Raw genomic sequence first — 26985 nt, forward strand, 5'->3', positions numbered from 1 at the left:
TGTCCCTCTAGAAGGGTGGAATGCTAACCCCGTCGCCAGAATTGGCGAGGGGTTAGTATTCCAATTCGTATGACACCTTACTCGACATGTTTTGATAAAGCCAAACCAAAGATAGCATTTAACCGCGAGGTTCATAATGCACTTAAGAGTATATGGTATGACGATATCTGGAAACAGTAGAAGGAAGTTGTTCCGACCACTGCAGACAGGCTCAGCTCATGCCAGAGCACCATCTCACATGGAACCAAGCACTCTGCCTTCAGGATTGTTAAGGCCTGCCATAGGAGTGACTTATAGGTTACCAGGTGTCCCATTTAAGTTTAGGTATAGGTATACTACACCTAAGTAAGAGGTGATTACACCAACTTACCCCAGCTGAGTGATCAGCCAGTTGTGTCAGATTGTTAGGCCAAGCCTGGGGTGGCATAATACATGCTTCAGCCCCTGGCAGGCCTTGGATACACCAATGCCCTGGGTACCTAGTGTACACTGGTACAGGGGCTGACAGGGTGATCCAACCAATTGGGTATGTACCTAGGGTACATGGAGTCCATTTTACAGAGAGAGCAGATAGCCTGAGAGCCTGAATGGCAGGATCTCAGGCCAACTAAGTCGAAAAACCAGCTAGACACTAGGCAAAAATTTGGGGGTAACCATAGTCAGATATCCACCTTCCTACACAACCCCCCCCCAAACGAAGGGAGATAAGGCTGACCTTGACCAGGTAAGCCTATATTGCCCAAGTGGCCATATAAGGAGGAACCAGCACTGGCATGGTTACCCCCTGTCTCATGGTCCACTAAGCAATCCCTCACCCTAAGGGTATCAGAGGGTCTCCACCATAGGGAATCTCTACCTGTGGTGTGTCTTGGCAAAGTAAAAGGCTGGTGTTGAGATGGAGTACTGAAGTGAGTGTCCTCAAAGTGAGGCCTCAGCTTCCTCCAATCATCCTCCACCATGGATGCCTTTCTTCCTTTAACTGAGTTGCACTGTGCTCTCAGGGTCAGCCTCTGGCTACCTAAAGCTGGAGGCTGGGTCCCTTTTGTGGGCTTACTGGAGGGACAGGTCAGGTTTGGGGCCCTAAGGTCCCATGTTTGCCTGTGCCCAACAGAATCCCCCTGGGGGAGGTCCCTAACTACCTGTAAAGGAGATCCCTCAGGAATGTTTTTACCCATCACCTGACTAGGGCTACTAGCCAGGCAATCCTCATTCTTTTGATGGGGGGGTTCTTGTGGACAGGGGCCCTCTGGGGGTCCACTGGCCTCCCTGACCTCTGCAGCCCTGGGCTGACTGAGGCAGGGTAGAGAGAGGCAGGCTACCTGCACCAGACTGGATCCCACCTTGGAAGGGGCCACTGACATCAGAGGCTCTGCCAGGCCAGGCCTGGCTACCTCTGGGGCAGTTCCTTCACAAGGGGTGAGGTCAGATCCCTGAGGAGGCTGACCTTTTCCTAATGTCTGGGGAGAGGGAGACTTTTCTTCCTCCCCACTACTCTCAGTTTGTGTGGAGTGATCCATTGTTTCAGGCTTCACTACACCTATGTCAGTCTGAGTATAGGCTGAGACCATTACAGCCTTGCCAACCTTTTCAGGGGGGCACTCAGTTTGTGTTTGAGCTGTGACTGTCACAGCTCTGCCAGTCCCTACAGGGAAGTCTGTCTGTGCCTGGGCTGTGGCTACCACTGCCCTTCCAACCTTTTCAGGGAGGAAATCTATTTGGACAGGGGTTGTGAATGGCACAACCCCCCTACCCTTTTGTGAAAGGCCTACCATTTTAAAATGGGTGTCTTGTTCAACTCCAGCCCAAGCTGAGAGTTCTAAGTCATTCCCCAGTAAGCAGTCTACAGGCAAGGTTGGGGACACTGCTACCCTTTTAGGGCCAGTGACCCCTCCCCAGCTGAGACATACCTCTGCCATGGGATGACTGTTCTGTTTGCCATCAATGTTAGTCACCTGGTAGGAGAAACCGGGCAAAAGCTGCTCAGAGGGAACTAGCCAATGGGCCACCATTGTGATGCTAGCCCCAGTGTCTCTGTAGGCCTCAGCTTTTGTACCATTGATGTAGGGCTCCTGTCTGTACCTACCAAAAGTGTTGGGACAGGCAGTGAAGTTGGCAAATCCCATGCCACCATCACAGACAAGAGTGGTTGCTGTAGGGGAATTGGCTAAGCCAGGGTCCCCCTGTGTTCCCCAAGTAAACCCACCCAGATTTTTGGGGGCACTCCCACCACCTGGGGGATTACTGCTGACAGTAATAGGTGGTGTGACAGGAGTAATTGGAGGAACAGTTTTGTTTTTAGCCCTTGGGCAACCGCTGTCAGTTTTCCAATGCCCAGGAGTTTTACACTCATGGCAGTAGGGCTTTTTAGCTGTGGTAGAGGAGGGAGCTTGGGACCCACCACCCTGTGTGGAGTTTTGGGGCCCTGAGGAAGGTTTCTCTTTTTCTTTATCCCCACCCTTCTCTTGAGGCTTGGTGGTATCTTTCTTTTGGTCACCACCCTGGTTTTTAGGCCTGATCCTGGTCCTGACCCATTTATCTGCCCTCTTTCCCAATTCTTGGGGAGAGGTCAAATCTGAGTCTACCAGGTGTTGATGGAGAAGCTGGTTTTGACAATTACTTAAAATCTGCTCTCTCATCATCAAATTGTACAATCCTGTATAATCAGACACCTTACTTCCCAGCAACCAACCCTCCAAAGCCTTAGTGGCACATTCCACATATTCAGACCAGTCCTGAGTCTGTGTCTTCTGGGTGTCTCTGAACATTAACCTGTACTGTTCAGTGGTTAAGCCTAACCCATCAACTAGGACACTCTTCAGGACTCTGTAATTTCTGACATCCTCTTCTCTAACAGTGAGGAGTCTATCTCTGCCTCTCCCCTCAAAGGAGAGCCATAAGATTGCTGCCCACTGGTCTTCAGGAACCTGCTGCACTTTGCAGGCTCTCTCAAGAGCAGTCATCCATTTGTGGATGTCATCCCCACTTTTGTAGGGGGGCACAATCTTGGACAGGTTCCTATTGTCAAAGACCCTATCTTTGTCCCTAGGGACATTGCTGCCACCAGTGGGTATAGACCCACTCTCTCTATGCTGCCTAGCCTTGCTCAGTTTTTCTTCCATCAGGGCTACTTCTAGCTCCTGCTTCCTGATCCTCAGCTGGGCTTCCTGCATTCTGGCCTCATGTTCCCTCCTCTGAGGGGTGGTCAGTCTCCTTCTGGAGTGACCTTGAGAGCCTCTAGAGCCATGGGAAGCATTGGAGTCACCTGAGCGATTCCTTTGCCTTCCAAGCCCTGTGTTAAGTCCACTGGGGAGATCCAATGGGGTGAACCCACTGTCAGTCCCCAATAGCCTTAGTTTAGCTGGGCCAAGTATAACACTTGGCACTGGGCTAGTTCTCCCTTCATCCCCACTCACATCTGTATCCCCATCACTTTCTTCCTCTGTGGTAGGCATCCCATCTAAGGGGTGACTATTGGGAAGGGGTACTTCAGTGGCATCTTCAGAAGGGGGGCCTCCTGTTCCTGTCCCTAAGGGGGCTAACTGGGAAGCTTTCTTGAGTGCTCTCTGATTCTCATCATTCTGTAAGAGCTCTCTGAGCTCAGCAGAGTTTGGGTTCTTGGGCTGTTTAAGGCCTCTAAGAGTTGCCAAATGCCTGAGCTCATTCTGATTAAGGGTAGCAAAGCTGGATGGTGCCCTCTGGGGGTCACTCTCAACAGAGATGGGTACAGTGGACCCCTCTGCCCCGGCCATTGCTCTTAAGTGTGGGTGGATGTGTTGCAATCTACCTACACTTGGGTTTACCTACTAAACCTATCTAGTAGTTGTAGTCAGGGTGTGCTACTCCCTTTGCTCTACAACAACTAAGTTCAGTAGAACTTAAGTATATCTAATCTTGTTTTATATGTACCTACAGGTACCTATGTGATCTTTCAATTGGTAACCAAGAGATTACAATGGTAAAACACAGCAAGCTCAAATCCCACCGCTGCTCACCAATGTGAGAAGTTGGCCTGGTATATGATGCTCACTAGTTAAAGTGATCACCTTGTACCATGCCAAGCAACCCTTATGGTGTGGTTGTAAGTCAACCTTTTCGGACTAGCTGCCCTAGTGGTAGCGTAGGCTAAGCAGTCTTTGAGGCTAAACTCGTGAAGCGTGTTAAGCCAGCTGTTTTACCAAATGCAACCCCCTTTTATACCAATGAAAGGACACCACACAGATATATATTCAAAATATATATGTATTTATTTATCAAAGTTACCCCTAGTCTCTTTATGAGCACAGGAGCACAAATCGTCAAACAAGATTATCACAGAATACACAGAAGTTGCACTTTATATGGGTAGGCCCTGGTGGCCACTCAAACCATATACTAAAATAGTGGTATAAGTACCACGAACAGAAAAGGGAAAAGGCCTAGGGCCTCTAGAATCGCTGGGCCTACAAGGAGCTAACGTCAGTTAGTGACCAGGAGGTCCACGGGTGGCGTGTGCAGAGCAAATAGTCACACGCGGGCTCCCATAGGTTTCAATGGGTGCGTAAAAAGTACAAAGTTACTGCAAAAGGAATCTTCCGGATGACCTAGGAACTTAAGATTTGGAACACAGGCACTAGAGATGTATTACTACACATGGGCACCGGAGTACCAGCTTTACCTCACCCACAGGAAGCGGGTGCATAGGCCTCAAAGTGCGTCGGGTTTCTTCTATCTGTTCCGTTGAGCCTGGGACAAAGATGCTGCAGGCGGTCGGTCGGGAAGAGATGCAGTGGATCCAAGAGTGGATCGGAGATGTTGAAGACCTGTAAGCAGAGGGGACAGTGTTCACAGTCACTAGCCAGTGACCAGCGTGGCACCAGGTGGGTACCAGGCGATGTCGGGTGCAAACAGGTGATGAGGGGTAGCTTGTCTCCGCAGCCACGTGGTCCCTGAAGGTCGACGACGTCCAGGAGTCGGCTCACGAGCTGTCCCACGCAGGCTCTCGCTGTCGGCGGTGTCGGCGACTTGATCGAAGCAAACAAGCCTTGGCAAAAGCAATTGCAGGAGGATTCGGAAATCAGCTGTTGGTTCTGACCAGCAAGGTCAGAGGGATTGCTCCTTTGGAGGGGAGCAAGGGCCAGTCTGGAGCAACCAGACCAGCGGTGTTTGTCGTAGATTTCGTCGCCAAGATGGCCACTAGCCAGCGGGCCAGCAACCGGTTAGGCGCGTCGAGTGGCAAAATGCAGAAGGGCCCCACGCAGATCGTGGAGATGCTGGAGGGCTCACCTTTGGTGCAGATGCTGCTCGAGGGTTGGGCTTCTCAGGACCCAAAGCACAACTTGGAGGGGGCCTCGGTTGTTGCACTGGTCAGCTTGTCGTAGTCGTTCCAAGATGGCTGGCTCCACGTGTCTCGGTGCCTCCACGGGTCTCCTCTTTGCAGGGACTGTGGATCGGGCGGTGAGAGGTCTGGAGGTCCAGGTCTCGTCAGTCTCTGGGCTCGGGCTCCGGCGGGAGGCGGCGGCAAAGCAGACGTTGATTCGCTGGATGGTGCTTGCGTTAGCAAGGTGGTCACTCCCTGACCACAGGGGAGATTTTCTTCAGTCTTCTGTGCAGCAGAATGTCGAAGTTCCCGTCTTCTTCTTAGTTTCAAGTTGATTCCAGGATGTCTGAAGTCTTAGGACACAGCTCCTACCTTTAAGCGGATTCTAGGGGCCGGACTACCTGCTAGGTCCCTCCCTAAGGGTGGGACCAGGAAGGGGGGTGGTTACACCCCCAATCCTTTGTCCAGCTCGCCCCAGGCCCGGGACTGGTGTGCCCCAGGACCGGTTTGAACTGGCATATGCACCGAGGCTCCTTGTGAGCCACAGGCATGTCTGGTTTCTTTCAAGCCCTACCTGACCAATACACAAAATCCTGTCTGGGGTGGTGCACGCACCTCCCCTGGCAGGAAACCCTTTGTCCACACCTCCCAAGCTGGAAGGACTCCCAGCAGCAGGAGGGCAGACTTGTGTCTGTGGTGGCAGCATCCATTTTGTGGAGCTGAGGCTATGTCTGATTTTACCCGGGTTTCAGGTACTGTACATGTCGTGTCCCTCTAGAAGGGTGGAATGCTAACCCCGTCGCCAGAATTGGCGAGGGGTTAGTATTCCAATTCGTATGACACCTTACTCGACATGTTTTGATAAAGCCAAACCAAAGATAGCATTTAACCGCGAGGTTCATAATGCACTTAAGAGTATATGGTATGACGATATCTGGAAACAGTAGAAGGAAGTTGTTCCGACCACTGCAGACAGGCTCAGCTCATGCCAGAGCACCATCTCACATGGAACCAAGCACTCTGCCTTCAGGATTGTTAAGGCCTGCCATAGGAGTGACTTATAGGTTACCAGGTGTCCCATTTAAGTTTAGGTATAGGTATACTACACCTAAGTAAGAGGTGATTACACCAACTTACCCCAGCTGAGTGATCAGCCAGTTGTGTCAGATTGTTAGGCCAAGCCTGGGGTGGCATAATACATGCTTCAGCCCCTGGCAGGCCTTGGATACACCAATGCCCTGGGTACCTAGTGTACACTGGTACAGGGGCTGACAGGGTGATCCAACCAATTGGGTATGTACCTAGGGTACATGGAGTCCATTTTACAGAGAGAGCAGATAGCCTGAGAGCCTGAATGGCAGGATCTCAGGCCAACTAAGTCGAAAAACCAGCTAGACACTAGGCAAAAATTTGGGGGTAACCATAGTCAGATATCCACCTTCCTACACAAGAGATCAAAGAACATCAAAGAAATTTTATCTACTTCATTCAAGACCACCACCTTGGAATTTAAAGGCACGCAAAGATGTGCCAATTGCGTACATTGCAACAACGTAATAGCAGGCGACATAGTACACCACCTCACCACGGGGGAAACCATCAAACTACATCACAGTTCCACTTGTGATTCAACCAACGTCATCTATGCTATTAAATGTCCGTGTGGACTTCTTTACATAGGGAAAACAGAGAGAAAAATAAAAATTCGAATCTCTGAACATAAAAGCACTATTCGTAATAACAACCAAAAGAGTAGTTTAGCGGCACATTGGAATAGGTGCAAACATTCCATTTCCCAACTGAAATTTCAAATTATAGATAAAATGGTCCCAGTCCCGGGTAGGAACCTATCAAAATCTCTTTTACAAAGAGAAATATTTTGGATCAGGAGGTTGAATACACAAGATCCCCATGGGATTAATGAAAAAGTTGATTTAGCATGTTTTTTGTAAAACGATGCTTTGGCAAGCTACAGGAGACATACAGACGTCTATATTATGAATGTCCTTAAACTGTTTTAGTTTCTATCTTTTTTTAGAGGTATATTCCGAATTTTCTCCTCTCCTTTCTATTTAATTTTGCACATTATTTTCACATTTTCGTTCGTTTACTTTTTTATGGGATCACGTTTCTCATTGAAAGTCGTGGCTGTATTTATCTATTAGGATTATAGCAACTGATTCCCATTCGAAAATGGCGGCCCGTATTTGCAGTAGAGATTCATAGTCCTATTTCTTTGCCGATTAGAATAGGTCCGTATAAGGTAGACGCCGATCAGATGATTAAACACGGCTTTGAAGAGCTCGGTTAGCTGTTTACCTGGAGGTCACGAGAAGTCAAGATGTTTTCTCAGTAAAGGTGAGGGTCACCGTTGTTTAGTTTAGACGGATACGTATGAGTGGTGTAGGCACGCAGAGAAGCAAGTTAAGCCTTGTTAGTAAGCATTTTTTTTGTATACGCTTTTCCCACAGTTGATCAGGTGAAGGAGTGTTCACGAGGATCAGGTTCATTTTGCAGGTCAGTTAAATTGAGGGACGGCTGTCCGTTCATTATCTTTTATTTAAGGAGGAAGTTTGTTTAGTTACGGAAGTTGTTTTACCTTTTTGCAGCCAGGGAGAGTACCAGATAATCAGGTATTCTGTTAAGTTTGTTTTGCACGATTTTTTCACCACACAGGGTGACTGGTTTTTACTGTGGATCATTCTTATCACAAACCTTTTCTCTTTGATACAAGGACATTTTTTCTATGTAAAAAATTATGTGGAGTTTTTAAATATGTATTGCTTGTATATGTAGCTCTCCTGTACACCGACGTTATTATGATTGTATTTTTTTCATTTGCAGAGAAGCCCCTGACGAAGGGCCGCTAAAGGCCCGAAATGCATTGGGCGAATCAGATCATATTGAAATTCTGATACCTGTATACTATGTAAACATCGCTGTGAAATGTATATTTTGATTAAATCAATCACTGTGCAAAATTAATAGAGCGAAGTTTATATATGTTAATTATGATTTAACCACATTGTTATGAAATTGTTGAAACTGAATAAGTAACTTAGAACGTTTCCAGCTGAGGCTGGTGGGTACGTTGCTCCGAAGCAAGGCGAAGCACTTGCATCACTAAACAAAACAGCTGGCTTAACACGCTTCACGAGTTTAGCCTCAAAGACTGCTTAGCCTACGCTACCACTAGGGCAGCTAGTCCGAAAAGGTTGACTTACAACCACACCATAAGGGTTGCTTGGCATGGTACAAGGTGATCACTTTAACTAGTGAGCATCATATACCTTGCCAACTTCTCACAGTGCCAAACAAGTATGGCCTCAGCTTCTTCAGGGCCCACACCACAGCAAAGGCCTCCCTCTCAATAGCTGACCAATTCTTCTCTCTGGGGGTCAACCTCCTGCTAATAAAAGCAATGGGTTGGTCTTGACCATCTACATTAAGTTGTGACAGCACAGCTCCCACACCCAACTCAGAAGCATCTGTTTGGACAATAAACTCTTTGGAGTAGTCAGGACTTTTCAGGATAGGTGCAGAGCACATGGCCTCCTTCAGGTCATCAAATGCCTTTTGACAGCTTACTGTCCACTGAACCTTTTTGGGCATCTTCTTGGATGTCAGATCATTAAGAGGAGTCACAATGGACCCATAGTTCTTAACAAACTTCCTGTAGTACCCAGTCAAGCCCAAGAAAGCTCGAACTTGAGTCTGGGTGGTTGGAGGGGACCAGTCCTTGATGGATTGTATCTTACTCTCCAGTGGTTGAACTTGGCCTCCACCTACAAGGTGGCCCAAGTACACAACCTTACTCTGCCCTATCTGGCACTTAGTAGCCTTGATAGTGAGGCCTGCCTTTTGCAGAGCCTCAAGTACCTTCTTCAGGTGGATCAGTTGATCCTCCCAGGTGGAGCTAAAGACAGCAATGTCATCAAGATATGCTGCTCAAAAGTCATCCAACCCAGTAAGGACTTGATTCACCAACCTTTGGATGGTGGCAGGTGCATTCTTCAGACCAAAGGGCATCACCAAAAATTGATAATGCCCACCTGGGGTTGAGAATGCTGTTTTGGCCTTAGACTCCTCAGCTAATCTGATTTGCCAATAGCCAGCTGTCAAGTCAAATGTGCTCAAAAACTTAGCAGAAGCTAGTTTATCTATGAGCTCATCTGCCCTTGGAATAGGATGTGCATCTGTCCTAGTGACAGCATTGAGTCCTCTGTAATCCACACAGAACCTCATCTCTCTCTTGCCATCTTTGGTGTGAGGTTTGGGGACCAGAACCACTGGGCTAGCCCAGGGGCTCTCTGAGGGTTCAATGACACCCAGTTCCAGAATTTTGTGTACCTCAGCCTTTATACAGTCCCTGACGTGGTCAGGTTGTCTGTAAAGTTTGTTCTTCACAGGCAGACTGTCACCAGTGTCCACCACATGGGTACACCAGTCAGTTTGACTAGGTATCAAGGAAAACATGTGTTGAAATGATTGTAGAACCTGTCTACATTCAATCTGCTGATGCTCAGTGAGGTTGCCTCCAAGGGTCACTCCTTCAACTGAACCATCTTCAGGGTTCTGAGACAACAGGTCTGGGAGAGGGTCACTCTCTTCCTCCTGTCCCTCATCTGTAGCCATGAGCAAGCCCATGTCTGCCCTGTCAACATATGCTTTTAACCTGTTAACATGGAGTACCCTGTGGGGACTCCTGGGAGTTCCTAGGTCCACCAAGTAGGTGACCTCTCCCTTCTTTTCCAGGATTGTATGGGGTCCAGACCATTTGTCTTGGAGTGCTGCTGGGGCCACTGGCTCCAACACCCATACCTTCTATCCTGGCTGAAACTCAACCAAGACAGCCTTTTGGTCATGCCAAGCTTTCTGTAAGGCCTGGCTTGCCTCAAGGTTTTTGGATGCCTTCTCCATATACTCAGCCATCCTGGAGCGGAGACCAAGCACATAGTCCACTATGTCTTGTTTAGGCTTTTTGAGAGGTAACTCCCATCCTTCATACACTAAACACAGTGGGCCTCTCACAGGGTGCCCAAACAACAATTCAAAGGGGCTGTAGCCAACTCCTTTTTATGGGACCTCTCTGTAAGCAAATAGAAGGCAGGGTAGAAGGATGTCCCATCTTCGCCTGATCTTTTCCGGTAATCCTTTGATCATACCCTTTAGGGTCTTGTTGAATCTCTCAACAAGCCCATTGCATTGTGGGTGATAAGGAGTGGTGAACTTGTAGTTGACACCACATTCCTTCCACATAGCTGTCAAGTATCCTGACATGAAGTTGGTACCTCTGTCAGAAACCACCTCCTTAGGAAACCCCACTCTGGAGAATACTCCCAGCAGGGCCCTGGCCACAACAGGAGCTGTAGTGACTCTGAGGAGAATTGCCTCTGGATTCCTGGTGGCATGATCCACTACCACCAGTATAAACCTGTGCCCAGATGCAGTGGGAGGATCCATGGGACCCACTATATCTATTCCCACTCTTTCAAAGGGGACCCCTACCACAGGTAGTGGTATTAGGGGGGCCTTTGTTGTGCCACCTGATTTGCCACTGGCTTGGCAGGTCACACAGGAGCGACAAAACTCCTTTGTATCTTCATTCATGTGAGGCCAGTGAAAGTGAGGGACAAGCCTGTCCCAAGTCTTGTTGTGGCCTAAGTGTCCTGCTAGAGGAATATCATGGGCCAAGGTAAGAAGGAAGCCCCTAAATTGCAGAGGTATAACCAACCTCCTGGTTGCACCAGGTTTTGGGTCTCTAGCCTCTGAATAAAGGAGCCTTTCATCCAATACACTTTATGGGTACCTTGAGCATTCCCAGCAGCCTCAGCAGCAGCCAGCTGTCTGAGGGGTTCAAGAGAAGGACAGGTTAACAGAGCCTGCCCCAAGTCAGCCCTGGAAGGTCCCCCTGTCCCCAGAAACTCAACCTGATCAGGTTCAAGCTCTTCAGGGACAGTTCCTTCAGGGTTCTCTAGATCATCTTCCTGGGAAGGCTGATCATCACTTGGAGGCAGGGGGGAAGGCACAGCCTTAACCCTCCTGTTCTTCTTCTTGGTAGGTGCTTGGTCCATTGTTCCAGGATCCAAGACCTGAGGTTCAGTGAGGCACTTTTTGGCCTGTGACCTGGTCACAGCAAGGACATGTGGTGATATACCTAACATCTCTGCATGTGTCCTGGACTCCACTTCTGACCATAGAGAACTCTCTAGGTCATTGCCCAACAAACATTCTACTGGGAGGTCTGCACTAACCACAACCCTTTTGAGGTCAGTTACCCCTCCCCATGAGAAGTTAACAACTGCCACACTATGTGAAGTAGTGGCATTGCTGGCATTGGTCACCAGGTAATTCTCACCTGGTATGTACTGTCCAGGATCCACAAAGCCTGGTGTCACCATAGTGACACTGGCACATGTGTCCCTGTAGGCTTGAGCCACTTTTTCATTAATTAAAGGAGTCTGTCTGTACTTGCCCAGGTTACTGGGGCTCACAGTCAGGGACAAATCCATGTCTCCATCACAGATCAAGACTGCCTGTGTCAGGGTTCTGTCTAAGTCAGAATCTCCTTCAGTTCCCATAGTGATTCCCACTACACCCTTTGTCTGGGGACCAACACTGCTAACAGTAGTACTGGGAGCAGGTGCCTTAGGGGCAACAGTGTTGGGGGCTCCACCCTTTCTACAATCACTAGTCCAGTGAGTTGTATTCTTGCAATGTTTGCACCAGGGTTTCTTTGGACCTTCTTTCTTCTTCCCTTTAGGCTGGGACCCACCCTCGTTAGTACTAGTTTGGGGCCCTGTTGAAGACTTCTGGTCTTTAGATTTCTGATCTCCACCCTTCTGGTCTGTTTTCTTCTGATCACCCCCTTGGCCCTGGTTCTGGTTCTTTTGCTTAACCCTGGTTCTGACCCATTTGTCTGCCTTCTTTCCCAATTCTTGGGGAGAGGTCAGATCTGAGTCAACCAAGTGTTGATGCAGTTGCTGGTTCTGACAGTTATTTAAAATCTGTTCTCTTATCATCAAATTGTACAATCCTGTATACTCAGATACCTTACTTCCCAGCAACCAACCCTCCAAAGCCTTAGTGGCACATTCAATGTATTCAGACCAGTCCTGAGTCTGTGTCTTCTGGGTGTCTCTGAACATTAACCTGTACTGTTCAGTGGTTAAGCCTAACCCATCAACTAGGACACTCTTCAGGACTCTGTCATTTCTGACATCCTCCTCCCTAACTGTGAGGAGTCTATCTCTGCCTCTTCCTTCAAAGGAGAGCCATAAGATTCTTGCCCACTGGTCTTCAGGAACCTGCTGCACTTTGCAGGCTCTCTCAAGAGCAGTCATCCATTTGTGGATGTCATCCCCACTTTTGTAGGGGGGCACAACCTTGGACAGGTTCCTATTGTCAAAGACCCTATCTTTGTCCTTAGGGACAATGCTGCCACCAGTGGGTATAGACCCACTCTCTTTAGGTTGCCTAGCCTTGTTCAGTTTTTCTTCCATCAGGGCTACCTCTAGCTCCTGCTTCCTGATCCTCAGCTGGGCTTCCTGCATTCTGGCCTCATGTTCCCTCCTCTGAGGGGTGGTCATCCTTCTCCTGGAGTGACCTTGAGAGCCTCTAGAGGTATGAGAAGCATTAGATTCACCTGAGTGATTCCTCTGCCTCCCAAGCCCCTGGTTAAGTCCACTGGGGAGATCCAATGGGATGATCCCATTGTCAGTCCCCAATAGCCTTAGGTTAGCTGGGCCACGTATAACACTTGGCACTGGGCTAGTTCTCCCTTCATCCTCACTACCTTCTGTATCAGTACCCTTCTCACTTTCATCCTCTGTAGTATGAATCTCATCTAAGGGGTGACTATTGGAAAGGGGTACCTCAGTAGCATCTTCAGAAGGGGGGCCTCCTGTTCTAGTCCCTAAGTGTGAGAAGTTGGCCTGGTATATGCTGTTCACTAGTTCTAGTGACCACCTTGTACCATGCCAAGCAACCCTTATGGTGTGGTTGTAAGTCAACCTTTTCGGACTAGCTGCCCTAGTGGTAGCGTAGGCTAAGCAGTCTTTGAGGCTAAACTCGTGATGCGTGTTAAGCAAGCTGTTTTACCAATAGTAACCCCCTTTTATACCAATGAAAGGACACCACACAGATATATATTCAAAATATATATGTATTTATTTCTCAAAGTAACCCCTAGTCTCTTTATGAGCACAGGAGCACAAATCGTCAAACAAGATTATCACAGAATACACAGAAGTTGCACTTTATATGGATAGGCCCTGGTGGCCACTCGAACCATATACTAAAATAGTGGTATAAGTACCACGAACAGAAAAGGGAAAAGGCCTAGGGCCTCTAGAATCGCTGGGCCTACAAGGAGCTAACGTCAGTTAGTGACCAGGAGGTCCACGGGTGGCGTGTGCAGAGCAAATAGTCACACGCGTGCTCCCATAGGTTTCAATGGGTGCGTAAAAAGTACAAAGTTACTGCAAAAGGAATCTTCCGGATGACCTAGGAACTTAAGATTTGGAACACAGGCACTAGAGATGTAATACTACACTTGGGCACAGGTGTGCCAGCTTTACCTCACCCACAGGAAGCGGGTGCATAGGCCTCGAAGTGCGTCGGGTTTCTTCTATCTGTTCCGTGGGGCCTGTAGACAAAAGTGCTGCAGGCGGTCGGTCGGGAAGAGATGCAGTGGATCCAAGAGTGGATCGGAGATGTTGAAGATCTGTAAGCAGAGGGGACAGTGTTCACAGTCACTAGCCAGTGACCAGCGTGGCACCAGGTGGGTACCAGGCGATGTCGGGTGCAAACAGGAAGGAAGGTGTAGCTTGACTCTGCAGCCACGTGGTCCCTGAAGGTCGACGACGTCCAGGAGTCGAGTCACGAGCTGTCCCACGCAGGCTCTCGCTGTCGGCGGTGTCGGCGACTTGATCGAAGCAAACAAGCCTTGGCAAAAGCAATTGTTGTAGGCAAGGAGTTTAAGCTGATGGTTCTGACCAGCAAGGTCAGAGGAACTGCTCCTTTGGAGGGGAGCAAGGGCCAGTCTGGAGCAACCAGACCAGCGGTGTTTGTCGTAGATTTCGTCGCCAAGATGGCCACTAGCCAGCGGGCCAGCAACCGGTTAGGCGCGTCGAGTGGCAAAATGCAGAAGGGCCCCACGCAGATCGTGGAGATGCTGGAGGGCTCACCTTTGGTGCAGATGCTGCTCGAGGGTTGGGCTTCTCAGGACCCAAAGCACAACTTGGAGGGAGCCTCGGTTGTTGCACTGGTCAGCTTGTCGTAGTCGTTTCAAGATGGCTGGCTCCACGTGTCTCGGTGCCTCCACGGGTCTCCTCTTTGCAGGGACTGTGGATCGGGCGGTGAGAGGTCTGGAGGTCCAGGTCTTGTCAGTCTCTGGGCTCGGGCTCCGGCGGGAGGCGGCGGCAAAGCAGACGTTGATTCGCTGGATGGTGCTTGCGTTAGCAAGGTGGTCACTCCCTGACCACAGGGGAGATTGGCTTCAGTCCTCTGTGCAGCAGAGCGTCGAAGTTCCCGTCTTCTTCTTAGTTTTAAGTTGATTCCAGGATGTCTGAAGTCTTAGGACACAGCTCCTACCTTTATTCGGATTCTAGGGGCCGGACTACCTGCTAGGTCCCTCCCTATGGGTGGGACCAGGAAGGGGGGTGGTTACACCCCCAATCCTTTGTCCAGCTCGCCCCAGGCCCGGGACTGGTGTGCCCCAGGACCGGTTTGAACTGGCATATGCACCGAGGCTCCTTGTGAGCCACAGGCATGTCTGGTTTCTTTCAAGCCCTACCTGACCAATACACAAAATCCTGTCTGGGGTGGTGCACGCACCTCCCCTGGCAGGAAACCCTTTGTCCACACCTCCCAAGCTGAAAGGACTCCCAGCAGCAGGAGGGCAGACTTGTGTCTGTGGTGGCAGCGTCCATTTTGTGGAGCTGAGGCTATGTCTGATTTTACCCGGGTTTCAGGCACTGTACATGTCGTGTCCCTCTAGAAGGGTGGAATGCTAACCCCGTCGCCAGAATTGGCGAGGGGTTAGTATTCCAATTCGTATGACACCTTACTCGACATGTTTTGATAAAGCCAAACCAAAGATAGCATTTAACCGCGAGGTTCATAATGCACTTAAGAGTATATGGTATGACGATATCTGGAAACAGTAGAAGGAAGTTGTTCCGACCACTGCAGACAGGCTCAGCTCATGCCAGAGCACCATCTCACATGGAACCAAGCACTCTGCCTTCAGGATTGTTAAGGCCTGCCATAGGAGTGACTTATAGGTTACCAGGTGTCCCATTTAAGGTTAGGTATAGGTATACTACACCTAAGTAAGAGGTGATTACACCAACTTACCCCAGCTGAGTGATCAGCCAGTTGTGTCAAATTGTTAGGCCAAGCCTGGGGTGGCATAATACATGCTGCAGCCCTTGGCAGGCCTTGGGTACACCAATGCCCTGGGTACCTAGTGTACACTGGTACAGGGGCTGACAGGGTGATCCACTTCCAATTGGTTATGCACCTAGGGTGCATAGTTTTAATTTAGTAGAGAGAACAGCAGGCTGGGGGTCTGATTGGCAGGCCCACAGCCTCAATATGTCAAAAACCAGTTAGACACTAGGCAAAAAATTTGGGGGTAACCATAGTCAGATATCCACCTTCCTACACAACCCCCCCCCAAACGAAGGGAGATAAGGCTGACCTTGACCAGGTAAGCCTATATTGCCCAAGTGGCCATATAAGGAGGAACCAGCACTGGCATGGTTACCCCCTGTCTCATGGTCCACTAGGCAATCCCTCACCCTAAGGGTATCAGAGGGTCTCCACCATAGGGAATCTCTACCTTTGGTGTGTCTTGGCAAAGTAAAAGGCTGGTGTTGAGATGGAGTACTGAAGTGAGTGTCCTCAAAGTGAGGCCTCAGCTTCCTCCAATCCCCCTCCACCATGGATGCCTTTCTTTCCTTAACTGAGTTGCACTGTGCTCTCAGGGTCAGCCTCTGGCTACCTAAAGCTGGAGGCTGGGTCCCTTTTGTGGGCTTACTGGAGGGACAGGTCAGGTCTGGGGCCCTAAGGTCCCATGTTTGCCTGTACCCAACAGAATCCCTCTGGGGGAGGTCCCTAACTACCTGTAAAGGAGATCCCTCAGGAATGTTTTTACCCATCACCTGACTAGGGCTACTAGCCAGGCAATCCTCATTCTTTTGATGGGGGGGTGCTTGTGGACAGGGGCCCTCTTGGGGTCCACTGGCCTCCCTGACCTCTGCAGCCCTGGGCTGACTGAGGCAGGGTAGAGAGAGGCAGGTTACCTGCACCAGACTGGGTCCCACCTTGGAAGGGGCCACTGACATCAGAGGCTCTGCCAGGCCAGGCCTGGCTACCTCTGGGGCAGTTCCTTCACAAGGGGTGAGGTCAGCTCCCTGAGGAGGCTGACTTTTTCCTAATGTCTGGGGAGAGGGAGACTTTTCTTCCTCCCCACTACTCTCTGTTTGTGTGGAGTGATCCATAGTTTCAGGCTTCACTACACCCATGTCAGTCTGAGTATAGGCTGAGACCATTACAGCCTTGCCAACCTTTTCAGGGGGGCACTCAGTTTGTGTTTGAGCTGTGACTGTCACAGCTCTGCCAGTCTCTACAGGGAAGTCTGTCTGTGCCTGGGCTGTGGCTACCACTGCCCTTCCAACCTTTCCAGGGAGGAAATCTATTTGGACAGGGGTTGTGAATGGCACAACCCCACTACCCTTTTGTGAAAGGCCTACCATTTTAGAATGGGTGTCTTGTTCAACTCCAGCCCAAGCTGAGAGTTCTAAGTCATTCCCCAGTAAGCAGTCTACAGGCAAGGTTGGGGACACTGCCACCCTTTTAGGGCCAGTGACACCTCCCCAGCTGAGACATACCTCTGCCATGGGATGACTGTTCTGTTTGCCATCAATGTTGGTCACCTGGTAGGAGAAACCAGGCAAAAGCTGCTCAGAGGGAACTAGCCAATGGGCCACCATTGTGATGCTAGCTCCAGTGTCTCTGTAGGCCTCAGCTTTTGTACCATTGATGTAGGGCTCCTGTCTGTACCTACCCAAAGTGTTGGGACAGGCAGTGAAGTTGGCAAACCCCATGCCACCGTCACAGACAAGAGTATCTGCTGCAGGGGAATTGGCTAAGCCAGGGTCCCCCTGTGTTCCCCAAGTAAACCCACCCAAATTTTTGGGGGCACTCCCACCACCTGGGGGATTACTGCTGACAGTAATAGGTGGTGTGACAGGAGTAATTGGAGGAACAGTTTTGTTTTTAGCCCTTGGGCAACTGCTGTCAGTTTTCCAATGCCCAGGAGTTTTACACTCATGGCAGTAGGGCTTTTTACCTGTGGTAGAGGAGGGAGCTTGGGACCCACCACCCTGCGTGGAGTTTTGGGGCCCTGAGGAAGATTTCTCTTTTGTTCTATCCCCACCCTTCTCTTGAGGTTTGGTGGTATCTTTCTTTTGGTCACCACCCTGATTCTTAGGCCTGATCCTGGTCCTGACCCATTTATCTGCCCTCTTTCCCAATTCTTGGGGAGAGGTCAAATCTGAGTCTACCAGGTGTTGATGGAGGAGCTGGTTTTGACAGTTACTTAAAATCTGTTCTCTCATCATCAAATTGTACAATCCTGTATAATCAGATACCTTACTTCCCAGCAACCAACCCTCCAAAGCCTTAGTGGCACATTCAACATATTCAGACCAGTCCTGAGTCTGTGTCTTCTGGGTGTCTCTGAACATTAACCTGTACTGTTCAGTGGTTAAGCCTAACCCATCAACTAGGACACTCTTCAGGACTCTGTAGTTTCTGACATCCTCCTCCCTAACAGTGAGGAGTCTGTCTCTGCCTCTTCCTTCAAAGGAGAGCCAGAGGATTGCTGCCCACTGGTCTTCAGGAACCTGCTGTACTTTGCAGGCTCTCTCAAGAGCAGTTATCCATTTGTGGATATCATCCCCACTTTTGTAGGGGGGCACAACCTTAGACAGGTTCCTATTATCAAAGACCCTATCTTTGTCCTTAGGGACAATGCTGCCACCAGTGGGTATAGACCCACTCTCTCTAGGTTGCCTAGCCTTGTTCAGTTTTTCTTCCATCAGGGCTACTTCTAGCTCCTGCTTCCTGATCCTCAGCTGGGCTTCCTGCATTCTGGCCTCATGTTCCCTCCTCTGAGGGGTGGTCATCCTTTTCCTGGAGTGACCTTGAGAGCCTCTAGAGCCATGAGAAGCATTGGAGTCACCTGAGCGATTCCTTTGCCTCCCAAGCCCTGTGTTAAGTCCACTGGGGAGATCCAATGGGGTGAACCCATTGTCAGTTCCCAATAGCCTTAGTTTAGCTGGGCCAAGTATAATACTTGGCACTGGGCTAGTTCTCCCTTCATCATCACTACTTTCTGTATCCTCACCACTTTCCTCCCCTGTAGTATGGTTCTCATCTAAGGGATGGCTATTGGAACTGGGTACCTCTGTAGTCTCTTCAGAAGGGGGGCCTCCTGTTCCTGACCCTAAGGGGGCTAACTGGGAAGCTTTCTTGAGTGCTCTCTGATTCTCATCATTCTGTAAGAGCTCTCTGAGCTCAGCAGAGTTTGGGTTCTTGGGCTGTTTAAGGCCTCTAAGAGTTGCCAAATGCCTGAGCTCATTCTGATTAAGGGTAGCAAAGCTGGATGGTGCCCTCTGGGGGTCACTCTCAACAGAGATGGGTACAGTGGACCCCTCTGCCCCGGCCATTGCTCTTAAGTGTGGGTGGATGTGTTGCAATCTACCTACACTTGTGTTTACCTACTAAACCTATCTAGTAGTTGTAGTCAGGGTGTGCTACTCCCTTTGCTCTACAACAACTAAGTTCAGTAGAACTTATGTATATCTAATCTTGTTTTATATGTACCTACAGGTACCTATGTGATCTTTCAATTGGTAACCAAGAGATTACAATGGTAAAACACAGCAAGCTCAAATCCAACCGCTGCTCACCAATGTGAGAAGTTGGCCTGGTATATGCTGTTCACTAGTTCTAGTGACCACCTTGTACCATGCCAAGCAACCCTTATGGTGTGGTTGTAAGTCAACCTTTTCGGACTAGCTGCCCTAGTGGTAGCGTAGGCTAAGCAGTCTTTGAGGCTAAACTCGTGATGCGTGTTAAGCAAGCTGTTTTACCAATAGTAACCCCCTTTTATACCAATGAAAGGACACCACACAGATATATATTCAAAATATATATGTATTTATTTCTCAAAGTAACCCCTAGTCTCTTTATGAGCACAGGAGCACAAATCGTCAAACAAGATTATCACAGAATACACAGAAGTTGCACTTTATATGGATAGGCCCTGGTGGCCACTCGAACCATATACTAAAATAGTGGTATAAGTACCACGAACAGAAAAGGGAAAAGGCCTAGGGCCTCTAGAATCGCTGGGCCTACAAGGAGCTAACGTCAGTTAGTGACCAGGAGGTCCACGGGTGGCGTGTGCAGAGCAAATAGTCACACGCGTGCTCCCATAGGTTTCAATGGGTGCGTAAAAAGTACAAAGTTACTGCAAAAGGAATCTTCCGGATGACCTAGGAACTTAAGATTTGGAACACAGGCACTAGAGATGTAATACTACACTTGGGCACAGGTGTGCCAGCTTTACCTCACCCACAGGAAGCGGGTGCATAGGCCTCGAAGTGCGTCGGGTTTCTTATATCTGTTCCGTGGGGCCTGTAGACAAAAGTGCTGCAGGCGGTCGGTCGGGAAGAGATGCAGTGGATCCAAGAGTGGATCGGAGATGTTGAAGATCTGTAAGCAGAGGGGACAGTGTTCACAGTCACTAGCCAGTGACCAGCGTGGCACCAGGTGGGTACCAGGCGATGTCGGGTGCAAACAGGAAGGAAGGTGTAGCTTGACTCTGCAGCCACGTGGTCCCTGAAGGTCGACGACGTCCAGGAGTCGAGTCACGAGCTGTCCCACGCAGGCTCTCGCTGTCGGCGGTGTTGGCGACTTGATCGAAGCAAACAAGCCTTGGCAAAAGCAATTGTTGTAGGCAAGGAGTTTAAGCTGATGGTTCTGACCAGCAAGGTCAGAGGAACTGCTCCTTTGGAGGGGAGCAAGGGCCAGTCTGGAGCAACCAGACCAGCGGTGATTGTTGTAGATTTCGTCGCCAAGATGGCCACTAGCCAGCGGGCCAGCAACCGGTTAGGCGCGTCGAGTGGCAAAATGCAGAAGGGCCCCACGCAGATCGTGGAGATGCTGGAGGGCTCACCTTTGGTGCAGATGCTGCTCGAGGGTTGGGCTTCTCAGGACCCAAAGCACAACTTGGAGGGAGCCTCGGTTGTTGCACTGGTCAGCTTGTCGTAGTCGTTTCAAGATGGCTGGCTCCACGTGTCTCGGTGCCTCCACGGGTCTCCTCTTTGCAGGGACTGTGGATCGGGCGGTGAGAGGTCTGGAGGTCCAGGTCTTGTCAGTCTCTGGGCTCGGGCTCCGGCGGGAGGCGGCGGCAAAGCAGACGTTGATTCGCTGGATGGTGCTTGCGTTAGCAAGGTGGTCACTCCCTGACCACAGGGGAGATTGGCTTCAGTCCTCTGTGCAGCAGAGCGTCGAAGTTCCCGTCTTCTTCTTAGTTTTAAGTTGATTCCAGGATGTCTGAAGTCTTAGGACACAGCTCCTACCTTTATTCGGATTCTAGGGGCCGGACTACCTGCTAGGTCCCTCCCTATGGGTGGGACCAGGAAGGGGGGTGGTTACACCCCCAATCCTTTGTCCAGCTCGCCCCAGGCCCGGGACTGGTGTGCCCCAGGACCGATTTGAACTGGCATATGCACCGAGGCTCCTTGTGAGCCACAGGCATGTCTGGTTTCTTTCAAGCCCTACCTGACCAATACACAAAATCCTGTCTGGGGTGGTGCACGCACCTCCCCTGGCAGGAAACCCTTTGTCCACACCTCCCAAGCTGAAAGGACTCCCAGCAGCAGGAGGGCAGACTTGTGTCTGTGGTGGCAGCGTCCATTTTGTGGAGCTGAGGCTATGTCTGATTTTACCCGGGTTTCAGGCACTGTACATGTCGTGTCCCTCTAGAAGGGTGGAATGCTAACCCCGTCGCCAGAATTGGCGAGGGGTTAGTATTCCAATTCGTATGACACCTTACTCGACATGTTTTGATAAAGCCAAACCAAAGATAGCATTTAACCGCGAGGTTCATAATGCACTTAAGAGTATATGGTATGACGATATCTGGAAACAGTAGAAGGAAGTTGTTCCGACCACTGCAGACAGGCTCAGCTCATGCCAGAGCACCATCTCACATGGAACCAAGCACTCTGCCTTCAGGATTGTTAAGGCCTGCCATAGGAGTGACTTATAGGTTACCAGGTGTCCCATTTAAGGTTAGGTATAGGTATACTACACCTAAGTAAGAGGTGATTACACCAACTTACCCCAGCTGAGTGATCAGCCAGTTGTGTCAAATTGTTAGGCCAAGCCTGGGGTGGCATAATACATGCTGCAGCCCTTGGCAGGCCTTGGGTACACCAATGCCCTGGGTACCTAGTGTACACTGGTACAGGGGCTGACAGGGTGATCCACTTCCAATTGGTTATGCACCTAGGGTGCATAGTTTTAATTTAGTAGAGAGAACAGCAGGCTGGGGGTCTGATTGGCAGGCCCACAGCCTCAATATGTCAAAAACCAGTTAGACACTAGGCAAAAAATTTGGGGGTAACCATAGTCAGATATCCACCTTCCTACACTAAGGGTCCTAACTGGGAGGCTTTCTTGAGAGCTTTCTGATCTTCATCAGTTTGTAAAAGCTCTCTGAGTTCAGCAGAAGTAGGATTCTTGGGCTGTTTAAGGCCCCTGATATTTGCCAACTGCCTGAGCTCATTTTGATTTAGGGTAGCAAAGAGAGTTGGTGCCCTCTGGGGGTCACTCTCGACAGAGATGGGTATCTTGGACCCCTCTGCCCCCTCCATTGCTCTTAAGTGTGGGTGGATGTGTTGCAATCTACCTACACTTGGGTTTACCTACTAAACCTATCTAGTAGTTGTAGTCAGGGTGTGCTACTCCCTTTGCTCTACAACAACTAAGTTCAGTAGAACTTATGTATATCTAATCTTGTTTGATATGTACCTACAGGTACCTATGTGATCTTTCAATTGGTAACCAAGAGATTACAATGGTAAAACACAGCAAGCTCAAATCCAACCGCTGCTCACCAATGTGAGAAGTTGGCCTGGTATATGATGCTCACTAGTTAAAGTGATCACCTTGTACCATGCCAAGCAACCCTTATGGTGTGGTTGTAAGTCAACGTTTTCGGACTAGCTGCCCTAGTGCTAGCGAAGGCTAAGCAGTCTTTGAGGCTAAACTCGTGAAGCGTGTTAAGCCAGCTGTTTTACCAAATGTAACCCCCTTTTATACCAATGAAAGGACACCACACAGATATATATTCAAAATATATATGTATTTATTTCTCAAAGTAACCCCTAGTCTCTTTATGAGCACAGGAGCACAAATCGTCAAACAAGATTACAGTAGAATACACAGAAGTTGCACTTTATATGGATAGGCCCTGGTGGCCGCTCAAACCATATACTAAAATAGTGGTATAAGTACCACGAACAGAAAAGGGAAAAGGCCTAGGGCCTCTAGAATCGCTGGGCCTACAAGGAGCTAACTTCAGTTAGTGACCAGGAGGTCCACGGGTGGCGTGTGCAGAGCAAATAGTCACACGCGTGCTCCCATAGGTTTCAATGGGTGCGTAAAAAGTACAAAGTTACTGCAAAGAGGATCTTCCGGATGGACTAGGAACTGAAGATTTGGAATACAGGCACTAGAGATGTAATACTACACTTGGGCACAGGTGTGCCAGCTTTACCTCACCCACAGGAAGCGGGAGCATAGGCCTCGAAGTGCGTCGGGTTTCTTCTATCTGTTCCGTGGAGCTTGAAGACAAAGATGCTGCAGGCGGTCGGTCCGGGAGAGATGCAGTGGATCCAAGAGTGGATCGGAGATGTTGAAGACCTGTAAGCAGAGGGGACAGTGTTCACAGTCACTAGCCAGTGACCAGCGTGGCACCAGGTGGGTACCAGGCAATGTCGGGTGCAAACAGGAAGAAAGGTGTAGCTTGTCTCTGCAGCCACGTGGTCCCTGGAGGTCGACGACATCCAGGAGTCAGTTCACGAGCTGTCCCACACAGGCTCTCGCAGTCGGCGGTGTCGGCGACTTGATCGAAGCAAACAAGCCTTGGCAAAAGCAATTGTTGTAGGAGATGAAATAAGATGATGGTTCTGACCAGCAAGGTCAGAGGGACTGCTCCTTTGGAGGGGAGCAAGGGCCAGTCTGGAGCAACCGGACCAGCAGAGTATTTTGTAAAGTTCGTCGCCAAGATGGCTACTGGCCAGCGGGCCAGCAACCGGGTAGGCGCGTCGAGTGGCAAAATGCAGAAGGGCCCCACGCAGATCGTGGAGATGCTGGAGGGCTCACCTTTGGTGCAGATGCTGCTCGAGGGTTGGGCACTTCTCAGATCCTAAAGCACAACTTGGAGGGAGCCTTGGTTGTTGCACTTGTCAGCTTGTCATGGTCATTTCAAGATGGCTGGCTCCACGTGTCTCGGTGCCTCCACGGGTCTCCTCTTTTCAGGGACTGTGGATCGGGCGGTGAGAGGTCTGGAGGTCCAGGTCTTGTCAGTCTCTGGGCTCGGGCTCCGGCGGGAGGCGGCAGCAAAGCAGATGTTGATTCGCTGGATGGTGCTTGCGTTAGCAAGGTGGTCACTCCCTGACCACAGGGGAGATTTCCTTCAGTCTTCTGTGCAGCAGAATGTCGAAGTTCCCGTCTTCTTCTTAGTTTCAAGTTGATTCCAGGATGTCTGAAGTCTTAGGACACAGCTCCTACCTTTAAGCGGATTCTAGGGGCCGGACTACCTGCTAGGTCCCTCCCTATGGGTGGGACCAGGAAGGGGGGTGGTTACACCCCCAATCCTTTGTCCAGCTCGCCCCAGGCCCGGGACTGGTGTGCCCCAGGACCGGTTTGAACTGGCATATGCACCGAGGCTCCTTGTGAGCCACAGGCATGTCTGGTTTCTTTCAAGCCCTACCTGACCAATACACAAAATCCTGTCTGGGGTGGTGCATGCACCTCCCCTGGCAGGAAACCCTTTGTCCACACCTCCCAAGCTGGAAGGACTCCCAGCAGCAGGAGGGCAGACTTGTGTCTGTGGTGGCAGCATCTATTTTGTGGAGCTGAGGCTATGTCTGATTTTACCCGGGTTTCAGGTACTGTACATGTCGTGTCCCTCTAGAAGGTTGGAATGCTAACCCCGTCGCCAGAATTGGCGAGGGGTTAGTATTCCAATTCGTATGACACCTTACTCGACATGTTTTGATAAAGCCAAACCAAAGATAGCATTTAACCGCGAGGTTCATAATGCACTTAAGAGTATATGGTATGACGATATCTGGAAACAGTAGAAGGAAGTTGTTCCGACCACTGCAGACAGGCTCAGCTCATGCCAGAGCACCATCTCACATGGAACCCAGCACTCTGCCTTCAGGATTGTTAAGGCCTGCCATAGGAGTGACTTATAGGTTACCAGGTGTCCCATTTAAGGTTAGGTATAGGTATACTACACCTAAGTAAGAGGTGATTACACCAACTTACCCCAGCTGAGTGATCAGCCAGTTGTGTCAGATTGTTAGGCCAAGCCTGGGGTGGCATAATACATGCTTCAGCCCCTGGCAGGCCTTGGGTACACCAATGCCCTGGGTACCTAGTGTACACTGGTACAGGGGCTGACAGGATGATCCAACCAATTGGGTATGTACCTAGGGTACATGGAGTCCATTTTAAAGAGAGAACAGCCAGGCTGAGATCCTGAATGGCAGGATCTCAGGCCAACTAAGTCGAAAAACCAGCTAGACACTAGGCAAAAATTTGGGGGTAACCATAGTCAGATATCCACCTTCCTACACCTGGTATATGATGCTCACTAGTTAAAGTGATCACCTTGTACCATGCCAAGCAACCCTTATGGTGTGGTTGTAAGTCAACCTTTTCGGACTAGCTGCCCTAGTGGTAGCGTAGGCTAAGCAGTCTTTGAGGCTAAACTCGTGAAACGTGTTAAGCAAGCTATTTTACCAAATGCAACCCCCTTTTATACCAAATAAAGGACACCACACAGATATATATTCAAAATATATATGTATTTATTTCTCAAAGTAACCCCTAGTCTCTTTATGAGCACAGGAGCACAAATCGTCAAACAAGATTACAGTAGAATACACAGAAGTTGCACTTTATATGGAGAGGCCCTGGTGGCCGCTCGAACCATATACTAAAATAGTGGTATAAGTACCACGAACAGAAAAGGGAAAAGGCCTAGGGCCTCTAGAATCGCTGGGCCTACAAGGAGCTAACTTCAGTTAGTGACCAGGAGGTCCACGGGTGGCGTGTGCAGAGCAAATAGTCACACGCGTGCTCCCATAGGTTTCAATGGGTGCGTAAAAAGTACAAAGTTACTGCAAAGGGATCTTCCGGATGGACTAGGAACTCAAGATTGGAAACACAGGCACTAGAGATGTAATACTACACTTGGGCACAGGAGTGCCAGCTTTACCTCACCCACAGGAAGCGGGTGCATAGGCCTCGATGTGCGTCGGGTTTCTTCTATCTGTTCCGTGGAGCCTGAAGATAAAGATGCTGCAGGCGGTCGGTCCGGGAGAGATGTGGTGGATCCAAGAGTGGATCGGGGATGTTGAAGACCTGTAAACAGAGGGGACAGTGTTCACAGTCACTAGCCAGTGACCAGCGTGGCACCAGGTGGGTACCAGGCAATGTCGGGTGCAAACAGGAAGAAGGGTGTAGCTTGTCTCTGCAGCCACGTGGTCCCTGGAGGTCGACGACATCCAGGAGTCGGTTCACAAGCTGTCCCACGCAGGCTCTCGCTGTCGGCGGTGTTGGCGACTTGATCGAAGCAAACAAGCCTTGGCAAAAGAAATTGTTGTAGGAGATGAAATAAGCTGATGGTTCTGACCCGCAAGGTCAGAGGGACTGCTCCTTTGGAGGGGAGCAAGGGCCAGTCTGGAGCAACCAGACCAGCAGTGTATTTTGTAAAGTTCGTCACCAAGATGGCTACTAGCCAGCGGGCCAGCAACCGGTTAGGCGCGTCGAGTGGCAAAATGCAGAAGGGCCCCACGCAGATCGTGGAGATGCTGGAGGGCTCACCTTTGGTGCAGATGCTGCTCGAGGGTTGGGCTTCTCAGATCCCAAAGCACAACTTGGAGGGAGCCTCGGTTGTTGCACTTGCAGCTTGTCGTCGTCGTTCCAAGATGGCTGGCTCCACGTGTCTTGGTGCCTCCACGGGTCTCCTCTTTTCAGGGACTGTGGATCGGGCGGTGAGAGGTCTGGAGGTCCAGGTCTTGTCAGTCTCTGGGCTCGGGCTCCGGCTGGAGGCGGCGGCAAAGCAGACTTTGATTTGCTGGATGGTGCTTGCGTTAGCAAGGTGGTCACTCCCTGACCACAGGGGAGATTTCCTTCAGTCTTCTGTGCAGCAGAATGTCAAAGTTCCCATCTTCTTCTTAGTTTCAAGTTGATTCCAGGATGTCTCAAGTCTTAGGACACAGCTCCTACCTTTAAGCGGATTCTAGGGGCCGGACTACCTGCTAGGTCCCTCCCTATGGGTGGGACCAGGAAGGGGGGTGGTTACA

At 50.0% G+C, this 26985-nt stretch overlaps 1 long non-coding RNA gene across 1 annotated transcript; it reads left to right on the forward strand.

The window, feature by feature from the left end:
- Positions 1 to 7780: 7780 nt before the first annotated feature.
- LOC146769035 (uncharacterized) lies at positions 7781 to 8281 on the forward strand. Its single transcript, XR_014976507.1, has 2 exons — positions 7781 to 7813; positions 8141 to 8281. It is a non-coding gene; the product is annotated as an uncharacterized LOC146769035 (long non-coding RNA).
- Positions 8282 to 26985: the final 18704 nt, after the last annotated feature.

This window comes from Triturus cristatus, unplaced genomic scaffold (assembly GCF_964204655.1).
Source record: "Triturus cristatus unplaced genomic scaffold, aTriCri1.1 SCAFFOLD_269, whole genome shotgun sequence".
NCBI lineage: Eukaryota > Metazoa > Chordata > Amphibia > Caudata > Salamandridae > Triturus > Triturus cristatus.